Genomic DNA, 14,452 nt, shown 5'->3' with positions numbered 1-14,452 from the left:
TCTTCACTACATGAGAGAGAGCAAGGCATGCGGTGCTGGAGGACTCAAACACCATCTGCGATGGGCCCACGCTGTACCTCCCACGGGCACTGGGGAGCTCAGTGTGAGCCAGTGAGCAGGACACTGAACACAGGGCTTGCTTGTGTGTCTGTGGGGACAGGAAGGGTTAATGTCTGCTCTGCAGCACTCCAGCTTGTGGTCCTCTATCTGTGGCTGGGCTGGGCCCGGTGGGAGGGTGACTCACAAGTGTCTGGTACTCTGAGCTAAGGAGGAGTCCCAGTCTTGCTGTTGATAACGTATCTCTCCCCTTGTGCTGCAGCGGGATTGTGGTGTTTAAAATACAGTCAGAGCATATTTTATGTGTGCAGTTACCACAGAGGTGCTCAGACAAATTTAAAGCTCTTAAAATTGATGTCATACTGCAAACTTACCAAAAGAAAGTTAAAGGACACCCAGTGAGACAGAATAGATGTTAAGCCACCTAGTGAATAGATTTCTCTTGTTGTTTGCTTCCATATTTTTCTTTCTCCTCCTCTAAAGAAACATATTTATATAAAATTTCAAACACATAAAAGAAGAAACAACAATTGTTCTTCATCTCTACATCTTCCCCCTTCTCCTGGCCCTGATTATAGGGAAGAAAGTCCTACATATTATATTGCTTCCTCCATACATTTTCCTAGCACGAATATCTAAAAGGTAAAAATTATTAATAAATCCATGATATTATCTCACCTAAGTAGTTAGCAATAAGTTTTTAATATCCTTGACCATTCATGCACTATTCAAAATTTTTTGTTTTTTTAAAGAAAATAATTTTAATAGTTCATTTGTTTGAATCATAACCTAAGTCACATGTATACAGTGAGGTTGGTTGATAGATCTCTTCAGTCTCTTGTACTCTGGGATTTCTCATTACCTTTCTATTTTCTTTCTGTGAATTTATTTGATCAAAAACCCTAGATTTTCTCAGTGGCTCCACTTAACATATTGACTTGTCCCCTGTTTTTGTAAATTGGGTGTTGGATCTAAATCTTTAAGCAGATAAAAGTTCTCTTCTTTTACAAGAATATTTAAAAGGTATCCTGTACACGTCTTTCAGGGGCACATAATGTGGGATTGTCTCACTGTTACGGTTATCGCTCATATTAGAAGCATCTACTGAAAATAAAAAGTTACATATACAGTTAAAGTCTCGTCCCATCCCTAGATTGCCCCCTCCCCTGGGAAAAAAAAAAACCTTCCATCCTAAACTTTGTGTTTCATTTTCACACCTTATATAGGAATATTTTTTATAAATTAGATTTAAAATACAGTCGCATGCTTACATTTTTACACAATTAGACTCAAACTGCATGAATGCAGTTGCAAGATTTCTTTGTGAATTGCTCTACATTGCTATATGAGAATCTAATCCATTTTATTTTTAACCACAACTTAGTATCTCGTCTTATAAATGGCCTCTTATTTATCAATGGGTCTACTTATGAACAAGTAGTTCATTTCACTGTCCCTTGTTATAAATGGTCATGCCAGGAGTATTTCAGTCACTGAGTCCTGTGCTTATGTGTTTGAGCTTCCCCAGGGTAGGTATCAGAAGGAAACTTTAGGTCTCGTGCCAGCTCAGGACAGTCAACTGACATTTTCAAAAAATTTTGCAAACTTGTTTTCAGACACAGATGTTGTTAAAAATTAAATTGAATAAACTTAGACTATTAAATTAATTTTACAAAAAACAAAAATAAGAAGTGCCCTAAGTTCACTACTTACTAATTATTTGACTATAATTTACTGGGCATGCACATTGGACATGCTCCAGTTATCTGTGCTCCTGGGGTTATTTATATCTGTTTTATCTCCATGGAGGAAATGCCATGTACCAGTGGGTCCTGTTTATCTCCTCTCCACCCTGCGCCGAGCGGCACCATGTTGGCAGCTTGAAGTCAGCCACCGTGGGAGTGCTTACTCCACAGAAGTCAGATGCGACCACAAATCTTAATTTATCGTTTCGTTGATGGTCTCGATGTAAGAAAGTAAGGGGGAAAGAGTGTTAATAATGCAGAATAATCTTCAACGTGCATCATGTCGACAGTCCTGACATTGTGAGTCACCCTGAAAGGTAAGGGAAAAAATCCTTCCAAAACTCAAAAACTATTATCCAATAATACATCCCATGTCACATGAAATAGTCATGTGAAAATTCTGGGAAGGTGATCGACCTTCAGTGAATGATGGAAACAATTTAGAGATCTGACACCACACTCAAAACTAAATCCATCACGGATTGAAGAGCTTGATACAAAGCAGTTTACTTTTGAAAAAAAAAAAAAAAGAAGATATTTTTGTGACAAGAGGACCCCCATCCAGATCCATTTTTTTTTTTTTTTGCATTTTTCTGAAGCTGGAAACAGGGAGAGACATTCAGACAGACTCCCGCATGCGCCCCACCGAGATCCACCCGGCAAGCCCACCATGGGGCGACGCTCTGCCCACCAGGGGGCGATGCTCTGCCCATCCTGGGCGTCACCATGTTGCGACCAGAGCCACTCTAGCGCCTGAGGCAGAGGCCACAGAGCCATCCCCAGCGCCCGGGCCATCTTTGCTCCGATGGAGCCTTGGCTGTGGGGGGGGGGGGGGGAGAGACAGAGAGGAAGGAGAGGGGGAGGGGTGGAGAAGCAAATGGGGGCTTCTCCTGTGTGCCCTGGCCGGGAATTGAACCCAGGTCCTCCACATGCTAGGCCAATGCTCTACCGCTGAGCCAACCGGCCAGGGCCAGATCCATTTTTAAGAAAGGTCAGTTGATTAGCTACAAGCAGTTTGGGTCCAACTCAGCTTTTATCCCAAGTTCACACAGTTCTTGGGGAGGCTGCCAGACAATGACTGAGCATGGTAGTACCTCCAGGTTCAAGCCATTGCCACTTGAGGTGCGACTCCTTGGATGGACAATCTTGACTCTGGAATTTTTGTGGGTGTGGCAAAGACTTGGTCAGATCTACCTTCTGGCCTGACAGCCCCCTGTCCAATCCTACTTGGTCTTTTTTTCTTTCTTAGGCAGTACAATCTAGTAAGACTTGGGTGCATTTGGTTTTATCTCACAGTCTACCTGCTCTTGGGGAATGTGCTTGCAACACTCTCTCCAACCTTGACTTAGAAAATAAATTTTTCCTTTGCTGGTTAAAAAGTTCTACAATGTGAGTTCATCATATTTTTGCTGGCCTGACAGACTATATTATGGAATGGCTTCTGCACAATTCCACTGAGTTCAAAATTCTGAACACCTGATTCAGACTAGGTTCTAAAAGCATGTATGTGCTGAAATAGTAAGAGTGATTGTCTCTTTGGCTGGTGGGATATTGGCTGAAATTTTTCTATTTGCCTATTTGTGGGTGGTTTTTTTTGTTGTTGTTGTTTTACCTTTAACAAAGTTATTCTACTTCTGTATGAGATAAGTAAAAAAGATATGTATGTCTTTACTATGAGTGTTGGTAGCAATATCTGGGAGCTTGGTCATTACTTCTATTCGATTAAACAAACATTTGTTGAGAACATACAGGTTTCCAGACATTGCAACAGCAGGAGATTCGAACGTGAGTCAGATTGTCCCTGGTCCCAGGATCATACAAATGCGAACAAGGCAGGGATGCTTTGGCCAATTGATTGTATTCTATTTTAATTTGTTTCGGTCCAGTTAGCTTTGTTGAAAAACTCTCTTTGTTTCAATTTCAAGTGATAACATTATTACATTTAGAAAATTACCCTTTAGATTTACAGAAGGGGAGAAATCATTCTTCTTGGGTGACGCAGGGTCTTTCTCATGTTATTTCAAAATGGCACTAGAAAGTGTCCGTTGTGTGAGTGGGAACATTTCTTCCAGTCCTTGTCTGGTTGGCTGCACTCCCCTGTGTGCATCAGCCATGTCCTGGGTTGGCTGGAGACAATGTAGAAGTGTGAGCATAACTAGAGTGGAGTGATTCTGTCCGCCACCACCCATGTTCCTGATCCAAGATCCCTGTCCTGATCCCTGATGTTGCCCTTCCCTCCCCCCACAGTGCCCAGGAGATGAGTGCCATATGTTCAAACCAGGAGCAGGAAGAGCATCGCAACATTTCTGGGCAATAAAATAAGATACAACTTTTGGAGCAACTATTGAGATTAATGCCGGATGATGAATGTGTAGGGATGAAAAGGAAACAGTTGCATTCTAAGACTTTGAAAGAAGCTGGCCCCAAATCCCTTATGACAGAGAGAAATATGCGTCTGATGAGACCAGTGGCACTAGACTAAACTCAGTGATAGCGATGATTTAGAAGCTGGCGCTGCAAAGTTTGCAGTTCTGTGTGTAAATAGTCACACCCCCACATCCATGGGGGCTGAATTGGAAAAGACACCCTAACTCATCTCAGTCAACCTTCAAAAGAGAGCTAATGGGAAGAGGCGCTGTGGGGGCAGGAGGCAAGAGGGCTTAGGGCTGATTTTACCAGCAACCTGTCAGGGCAGTAGTCTCTGAATTTAGTCTTTGCCAACAGAAAACATTGCGTATTGTTTCCCTTGCAGACCTAGCCCACATCTGGCAATGTCTCAGAAACTCAATTTATCCTCTCGGGTCCTAGAACCAGAAGAAAAACAATAAATGACAAAGGAGAAAATTTTCTCATGTTGACCCAGAGGAAATGTAAGAAAAATCTGGGCAGCTGTAGTTACAAAGGAAAAAAAATTGAAGACTAAGAAAGTGATGCAATTTGCATTGGGGCTGCTGTTGATTTTAAAAGGAGGTGGGGAAGCCTGAGAAGAGAAAGTAACAAAGCTGTTCAGAGACACATTCATTGAGTTGCATCTGGTTGAACCTGTCACAGCCATGTAGGTATTTGGGGAAGAAAGCAGAAACTCTGAGAAGCCATGAGTTCACAGCTGCTTCTGAGGCGCGTATGGTCATCTTACCCAGGCCTGGAATCTGAGCGTTCAGGGCTTGACACTCCCGACAAACCCAGGGCTCACCCTTTAAATGCTCTCTGCACACTCTCCACCTCCCAAGCCACGGGCCTCCATGAGTGATTAACTATTTCGTGATCCCTGACTTAGCAAAATAAGTGATTGTTTTTGTTAACATCTATTTTAAGAAACACTTGTTTCTCATCTTCATCTGAAAATTGCATGTGTCTTATGGTGGCAGCCCACCATTCTGTAATTGGCAGCATTTCTCCTTCCCTCTCTCTCTCTCTCTCTCTCTCTCTCTCTCTCTCGGTGGCAAATAAAATAATGGTCCATTTTTTGATAGAATAAGTAAAATGCCAACATAATAAAATCATCCACATATTATAGTATTGGCTCCACTTTCGAGGGCCTCCACTTGTACTAGTCCTTGTGCTAAGTGCTTTACTATTAGTATATTTTTAAAAGGTAACCTTTGTAAGAATGTGTGAACAGTAGCTTCATGATAGAGACTGGAAAACAGGCTAGGAGACCCGCACGTGTGAGAAGAAGGCTTTCTAATGCAGGTGTATCTGAATTCGAACTCTGCTCTTTTTCTACTTGGTTTCATAACCGTGATAACAACAGCTGCCTCTTTTTACCCAACTCTAACAATAACAACAACAACAGCCTAATGATAAGAGTAGCAAGTATTCACATGGCATCTCTGCGCTCCATGTGTGCACACTTACCTAATACAACACACCTATTAAGTAGGTATCATTTACCATTATTACCCCGAGTTTCCGGAAGAGGAGACTGAAGCAGACACATTGCTCAGGGGCCCACGGTTCGTTGGTGGCAGGGCCAGCGCCGAACCAGGCATGCAGTATGGCTGCGGAATCCTCATTAAGCCATCTCGCTCCCACACTAGGACCAACTAATGACAAGCAAGAGGGACCTCCACTTCCAGGACAAGCTCGTAACCCAGTGTCCACAGGTTTTGGCCACAATTCATTCATCTGATTGTAGGAAGCAGGTCTATTTACACCACAGTTTACTATCTGCCTCAATACAGAGCAAGCTTTTTGCAGGTTGCAAAAGAAATATATACCATGCTTCTCCCTTGGGGGAGTTTGCTGAAGGATCAGGATTTAGCCACATTAAAAATTAATTTATAAGGTTGGGCCCTGGCTGGTTGGCTCAGTGGTAGAGTGTTGGCCCAGCATGTGGAAGTTCTGGGTTCAATTCCTGGCCAGGACACACGGGAGAAGTGCCCATCTGCTTCTCCACCCTTCCCCCTCTCCTTGCTCTCTGTCTCTCTCTTCCCCTCCCACAGCCAAGGCTCCATTGGAGCAAAGTGGCACAGACACTGAGGATGGCTCCATGGCCTCTGCCTCAGGTGCTAGAATGGCTCTGGTTGCCACAGAGTAATGCCCCAGATGGGCAAAACATTGTTCCATAGTGGGCATGCCAGGTGGATCCTAGTCAGGCTCATGCAGGAATCTGTCTCTCTGCCTCCCTGCTTCTCACTTGAGGAAAATACAGAAAAAAAGGAAAAAAATTAAATTATAAGGTTGAAGGGAATGGAAGGAACACATTGTGTACTTAACATGAGCTAAGCATTTCGCTTAGGTACCCATAATCCTTGTCACAATCTCCCATTGTGCTCATTTTGTTGATGAAGATGCTGAGTGGCACTGAGACACTTGATAAGGTGAACAGAGTCACATCAGCAGGGACAGAACAGTGTGCTTAGTTCGCAGCCAACACGTCAGTGCTCAGGAAAGGGAAGCGAAGGAGAGGAAGAAAGGGGGATCTGAGTGAGAACAGAGGAAGGGCCCCGTTTGTGACGCCCGGATTGGCCCAGAGGATGAGCTGTAGAAAGTAGGAGGAAAAGCAGGTGAGCCACGTTGTCAGGTGGAAGACAGTGGCCCCAGAAGGAGAAAAGTATAAAGTACTTCACAGAGCAGCAGGAGTAGAGCGTGGCTAACATTTCATTTCCCGACACTCAGCTTTCAAAGACCAACAGGGGTCCCCAAACTTTTTACACAGGAGGCCAGTTCACTGTCCCTCAGACCGTTGGAGGGCCGCCACATACAGTGCTCCTCTCACTGACCACCAATGAAAGAGGTGCCCCTTCCAGAAGTGCAACGGAGAGCCAGATAAATGGCCTCAGGGGGCCGCATGCGGCCCGTGGGCCGTAGTTTGGGGATGCCTGAAAAGTCTGATTCAGCTTAGGAGTCAGTGAAAGGCCATGGTAGGTCCCCAACATCATAATTCGTGAAATGACATGAGTACTTTGTGAAGAGGACATGGAATATCACGACACTACAACTCAGGTGAGTGGACATGGGACCATTACAATTTGAAATCTGGCACATGATGTTGAAAATTCGGCTAGGCCTTTGACCACAAGTCTACTGCTTTTACAAGATACCCAAAATCTTCACAATAATGCCCGGGGCCATCAAAGAAGCCCAATATGTGACTGACAAAAAACCACTGAGTTTGAAGAGCTTTGGAGGAAGGTTCTCTCGAACCCCCTGAAGACAATGATTTAGAGCAAGGGTCAGGAACCTATGGCTTGCGAGCCAGATGTGGCTCTTTTGATGGCTGCATCTGGCTTGCAGACAAATCTTTAATAAAAAAAATAAAACATTAAAAATATAAAACATTCTCATGTATTACAATCCATTCATTTCCTACCGCTCATGTTCATGGTTGCCGGTGGCTGAAGCCAATCACAGCTGTCCTCCGGGACAACACCAAATTTTTATTAGATAATGCGTAACGTGTATGGCTCTTACGGAATTACATTTTAAAATATGTGGTGTTCATGGCTCTCTCAGCCAAAAAGTTTCCCGACCCCTGATTTAGAGCGTGGGAAGGAGCCACCCGTGTGGGCAGAAGAGAGAGGGGTTATGGCAAAGACAGCCTGTCTTCTCTTCCACGGGAGCGGGAGGAGGGGGAGCAGAGGCAGGGAGGGCCTGAAGTCAAGCAGCATGTCTCCATGCCTGTATCAGCCCAGCAATGCAGGCCATCACCTGGCTTCTCAAAGTTAAGATGGATTTCACTTCCCTGCCTGCTCAACCCACCCATCCCCAGCCCTCAGGACCCGCACCAGCATCCTTTTCTTTCTTTCTTTTTTCTTATTTTAAGATTTTTATTTATCTGTAGTCATCCTGGATAGATCCAGCAAGGAGCTAAAACTGAGATTTGGAACAGAGAGCTGGGAAATCAATACACCAGCTGGAGGAAAGTCCAAGACACGTACATTTCTTGGAGAAGGACCCTGAATCTTGGCAATTATGACAGTGAATGAGGATACTTCCAAATCTCAGTCCAGAACAAAGCAGCGGGACTTTAATTTTTTATTTTTCCCTCCAACCTCCTCTACAGTATGTTTTACTCTTGGTGTTTGTATCTGACTCCCAGTGGCCAGAGACTTTTAACAACGTTTGTTCCCAAGCGGCTTTGGAAGGACCCTATTAAAACTTGAAACTTTTTTCTCTCTATGCAGATTTTTTCCTTTTGAAGAAAGGCTATCGTCAATGTATTTCTGTGGCATGCTTTAAAATGGAAAACAGAGTAAACTTAGAATCAACTAACACTGGCAGTCTCAAAATTTCTGTCTCCAAGTGTAAAATTGGTATTGCAGTTCAGACTCACCTAGCACCTCCTGTCATTATGACCCCCACAGAGTAGAAAAGAGAGACAAATGACAAATGACAAACTCCAGGCATTTTGTTGACTTTTCCTTTGGGTGTGCACAGTAGAGAACCTGAATGATTCCAGCTCATTCTCTAGCAAATAGGCTGTCCAAGTCCCAGGGTCACTCTCCTGCAGAAATTTGTAGTTTCTCCTTAACAGTCTAAAAATGTCTTGATTGTGACCTGGAGTTTGGACACATAAACAGAATAAAAGGTCTGTGTCATATGTTGCCAGTGTAGGGATTTTAGTTTTTGCCTCCACATATTCTTATGTCCTCTCAACTGACCAGTGGAAAGCAGAAAGCAGATGATGAATATAAGTAGAGATACCTTAAGACTGGGAACTCCCCTTGAAGTTCAAGATCTGAGTTCTAGACACAGGTCTATCACCTGACAGTCTGGTCTTAGATAACCTTCACGTTAGAGTTTAAGGGTTTTTTTTTTCTGTTTTGGTGACTCACTTATTCAAGCTCTATTTACTATTGTGCTAGGACCTGGTTTAGATGCTATACATACACACAAACTCCGCCCTCGTGAACCTTATAGCCCATGGAGGGAAATAGACCTTCGACAAAAACAAAAAAATTGCATGAATGATTTGCTGATTAGAGTTTTGGTAAGTGTTAAGAAGAGAGGGTGGACTATAGATTGATACCTCCTAGTAGAGTTGCCTAATATTGCTTCTGTGGGTCCTAATGATGTGTGGGCGGCTCGTAAGAGGGTCAAGAAATGGCAGGTGGATCTGAAAATGCGTTGTGTGGTTAGTTGAGGAACTGGCAAAAGAAGGAGGAGGAGGAGGGAATTTGAGGGGGGGAGGAGAAAAAAACCAGGATCAAAGTTCTCTGATTTTTATTTTAGTTCTCTTGCCATTCAGAAAACTGATAGTGCTCTTTTTGTTGGAGGGAAAAGAAGAATGTCAGGCATGATATGTGTTACTCTGAGGAGAGACAGAACATAATATTTTAAGGACTCAAATTTGCTATGTCTCTTGGTATACACAAACCTTAAAGAATTTATGTAATTTTTTGCTCTTTCTTCCTTTCTTTCTTCTTGCATAATGCTTTGTTTTTTTACTCAAAACTTAAATTCTTTGGCTGTATTTTTTTTTAAGAAAGAGGCTTGGAATATGCAGCAACTACTCAAGTGCTATTGGCTGAGGGCTTTAACCGAAATGAATCTTACTCAACTTTGTGCACATTCTGATGTGGGGAAGAAACAAAAGGCATCGAGCCTGATAACTGAAGAGAGCTTTGTTTGGACACCATTCATCACGTACAATGACGGCTCTGCTCTGAGCCAACGTAAAGATGGAATACTACAGACCCCAGAGTAGCGTAGGAAGTCTCATAATGATCCACCTGATGCACAAAGGCTATGAGGAACGGTGCTGCTTTGTGTGTCTATCAATAACTGAGCTAGTTAGGCTAGCTTGTGTTATTGTGGCTGTTTTGAAGACTAAGAAACCAAAACAAAATATAGGAGGAAGTTACTTCCTCAGGGAAATGTTATTAGTCAGAAGTAAAGCCAGAATTACCCTTGTCTGACTCTGGCTGGATTTTGCTTCAGGGGACAGTGGCATGTTGAAGGGAAATGGTAAAATCAAGAGGGGGATATGGAATAAAACAGAAGCTCTTGTAGAAAGAGAATAGAAAAATAAAGTTGAAAGAGAACAACTTGAAAAAGAGTGCCTCTTCCATATTACTGTAGAGTCGCTGGCATTGGTTTTGTAGACCTGTCAATAAAAATACAATCTTTGGGAGAGCTTTTGTTTGATTTTTTTTTCTTGAACAACAATGCAAATTCTGATCAATCAAAAGTTCAGAAGAGCAAAACATGGAAGGAATAACTACACAGGATAGGACATAGAATCAAGACTCCAAAAATTTTTACAGATTGGAGAATTGGGTCCAAACAAAGAATACGAAATATAACTCTGAAATTCAACATTTGGATTCTTAGTCTAATGACACAGGTCTTGCCTGTCCTGGCTTCATTTGGAATGCACAGTGATTCAACCACAGGCTCTGTTTACTCCTTGTCTAATACCCCGGACTCACAAAAACTGGACCTGTTCCCCCTTACTACCTGAAATCAGTGTAGGCCAGAGTGCGAGAGGAGACGCCACATCATACTGGTTAAGAGGGTGGGCTTTGTTGTTAAAAGAACTTTTCCCGGAGTCCAGGGTTGACATCCTGACTTTGTAATTGGCTCTTAGATCTTGAGACAGTTACTTCACTTTTTTGAGTTTCAGTTGTCTTGCCTAGAAAATGTGAACAACCATAGCGCCTGACGTAGTGGGTTGCTGGGAAGATTCAACGGGGCAAGATATGACATGGCAGTTAATACCATCAGACTTTGGAGCCAAAGTGCCTTCATCTGCTTGATTTCTGCCTCCAAAGCTTGAATTCTAACTCTTCTAAAATTGCTGTCCTTTTCATTTCAGGTAAGTGTTTACTTTCTCTGTAGGGGCTTCCTTGTGTGCAGTACAAGGATGATGTTCTGTATCTCCTCAGAGACTGTAAGTGTTAATAAGCGGACACAAGTAAGACGCTTTGAACAGTCTCTTGCATGCAGAAAGCATCCCATAAATGATAACTACTATTATTATGTCATTGATGAATAAATAGCAGCTACTGTCACGCGTTTTCATTTTTTCATGCTATTATGACAACATACACAACCTCCCTGAGCACCAGTAGAAGCAGTGACCCAAAACTTCCTTGTCTGATGACCCCTAGATGTGGCAAATTTCCATAACTCTCTGCTTCGTTTTTTATTTAAATTCAGAGTTTTTTCTGGCCCAGGAGCCTTGCTACAAGCCAGGATTCTCACTCTCTCAGTCCTGCCATGTTTTGTTTCTGTTTTGGGGGAGGCAACAAAGTTACACTCAGGGACAGATTTTGTCTTTGCCAGCACCATGTCTCTGTGGGGATTATAATAATGTTGCAACCCACTACATACAAACATCTCTGAAAAATCCAAATAAAGAAATAACAGAACCCAAACAAATGACAGGTCAAGTCACACCACTAATTCCAGGCAAGGGGAGAAGGGAGGACAACACCCACCTTGAACAGAGATGAACCTTTCTCCAGGAGAAACTGTAACCAACCCAGAGCTGATTCTCAGCTGCCAGCACAGAAGTAAAAGTGCCCCCCCCCCCCCCGCCCCGTTGCTAAGGCGCATTGCTAGGGAACAAAGACACCCCGGTGTTGGTGGGCGGGCTGACGTTTGGTTTCCTCTGTGCGGTTTCTCACCTCTGTCTGTAAGGAGTCCCCTCACACAGACGCACAGACGGGAGCTCATGCCCCTAAGGGTCTTTGGAGAGTTTTTAGGTTAGCAAAGTATCTTCGGGCCTTAATGAAACCCTTGATCTGTCCTCACAGATTCAGTATTTTCAGGCTAAATGTCCCCTGGCCAGAGCGCTTCCCTATGTCCTTCTGGATAACCCCGGGGGGGGAGGGTCAGTAGCTGGGCTGCTGACTGCTTACTAGGGACAGCAGATGAAGATGATGACATCCTCACAGGACTCATTTCCTCCTTGTAGCAAAGCAACATTTTTTTGGGGGGGGGGGAGGGGGGAATCATAAACAAGTAGACTGCATTTACTTTACACCCTCAATGGGAATGGAAACGAGACACGAATCCTCTTGCAACCACCCTGCCTGGACGCTGCTGGAGACACACAGCTCCGTTAGAGAAACCCTGTATTAAGACGTGGGTTAACGACTCACAGTGGAAGCCACTCAGTAACTTCGGCCAGTTGTCAGCGTTCTGGATCCTTCCCTTTGCCCCTCACTGCTCACTAATCACCTTTCCTCCCCCTGTGGTCTGCTGTGGAAGGCTGAGTTTACATGGATTACATCCACAGGCACCTCCGCCTTCCCCTTGAGCAGCCTGGATCGCCCCTCCGAAGATCAATGCTCCCTTCCCTTTTTCTCCCCAAGTTTTGATAACCCTGGTCTTTCTCTTTTTGGGCCTAGAGGTGGGACAGTTACTTAGTGCTTTATCTTGTAATAAAGATACAAGACACATCCTCTTCTGGAGAAGGTCTCCTGATGCCTTTGGTACCTATTAGCTCCCGATCCTGATCTTAAAAGGAATTCTCCTTTGGGTAGGGTCACAACTATTAGTTACTCAATCAGACTTATATTATTCTTGGACACATTGTTTGAGGGGGCCTCTGGGACTGTCCTCACCTGGTTGTTCCCTGTACCTGCTCACCTTGGTTATCTTTTATTTTCTCTTCACTGTCATTCTGAGAATCCTTTCCCCTTTCTCTCTCTGTCCCTTATTTCCTGGTTCCGTTTCTTCCTCTTTCTTGGTTCCATTTTTCATTTCATTGAGCACAGGTATGAGAGATAAACCTGTAAGACCTTGCCTTTTGAAAATGTTCATATTTTCTCCTCACACAAGGCTGCTAGTTAGGTTGAGTATAGAATTTTAGATTAAGGATCATTTCCTTAGAGTCATGAAGGCATCTTTTTCCCCTGGAAGTCTTCCAACTTCCAGGCAGGCTGGTGGGACCATCCGATCTGTGTCCATTTTATGTGATTTGGGTTTTGTTTGGTTGGTTGTTTTTTGATCCCTGAAAACTGCTCAGCTCTTCACATGAAACCTGGTGTTCCAAATCATTATGATAATGTGATATGAGTCTCTTTCTATTCAATGAGTTGGCTGGAGGCCTTTTCAGCTTTGAACCTCATATATTTGAGTTCTAGGAAACCCTCTTACTATTTTTTTTGATGGATCTTCTCTCTGTTTCTTTGTTCTCTCTTTCAGATGCTGAGTCTCTGGGCTTTATGGTCTACTTTTCTTGTCTATTCTCTTTATCTTTTCATTTCTGACCCTTTATGGTAATGAGAAATATATTTTCAACTTTTTCTTCCAATCCTTCTAGTGGTTACTTTTTTTTATTACTTCTATTATTATTATTATTATTATTATTATCATCATCATCATCATCATCTTAAACAGTGAGACATTAAAAAGCTGGTTAGAAGCCCCACGTGCTTGGATGGAGCTTGTCCACAGGTGGACTTCTATGTCAGGTCACTGGGTGGACTCACAGAGTCAGTATCTGTGGTTCTTTTCTCTGGAGCCTCATCAGTTTTGCTGGAGAAGACGTATGTGTGCAGCATTTTCCTCTTTGCAATCCTTGCTGTGGGGTTTTGTCAGGGAGTGGAGATAAAAGTTTTTTATTCTTTCTTCTCTGTTTAAATGACAGTCTCCCAATGTCCCTCTTTCTTTCCTGTTAAATGATAGTCTGAATGTTGGGGTCATCCTTTCAGGTACATGCACAGGGACATGACAGAGAGTATCATTTCCACTGAAGAGATGGCAGCCCTGAGAGTTAGTGTCCAGTCTGGGGACGCAGTATAACTCAGTGTTAGTCCACTCACCCAAGAGGACCCAGAGGTGACTATGTATAGGCTAGGGGAGAGGAAAGCACTGTGTTTGCCATTCTGGAGGTGACTTGGATGAAGTGTGTGGAAGATGAGGTTACAGAAAGGGGAAGGACCCGGCTTCCCAGGCTGAGGCTTGAAGAAGCAGAATGTAAGTCAGCATGCCAACAAGATGTTTCTTCTTTTAAACTTGTCCCCCTCAAGACCTGCCATTATGCTGGGAAAACAAGAGGGTGCAGTTAAATAAGTAAGCACAGTGTTACCCCTACTTCAGTGAACTTGTTCAGAATTTAGGACTTCTGACTTGTCTATTTGAAAGGGTGAGAGATAGTTTAATATGTTTAAAAACACAAAATGCACAATGGGCCGAATGTCATCTGTTGTTCCTTCAACCACATGCCCACCTTCCTCTCTCTGTGGCCAGCC

Source organism: Saccopteryx bilineata, chromosome 1 (assembly GCF_036850765.1).
Source record: "Saccopteryx bilineata isolate mSacBil1 chromosome 1, mSacBil1_pri_phased_curated, whole genome shotgun sequence".
Lineage (NCBI taxonomy): Eukaryota > Metazoa > Chordata > Mammalia > Chiroptera > Emballonuridae > Saccopteryx > Saccopteryx bilineata.
The sequence above is the reverse complement of the archived record's forward strand: the minus strand, read 5'-3'. Positions refer to the sequence as shown.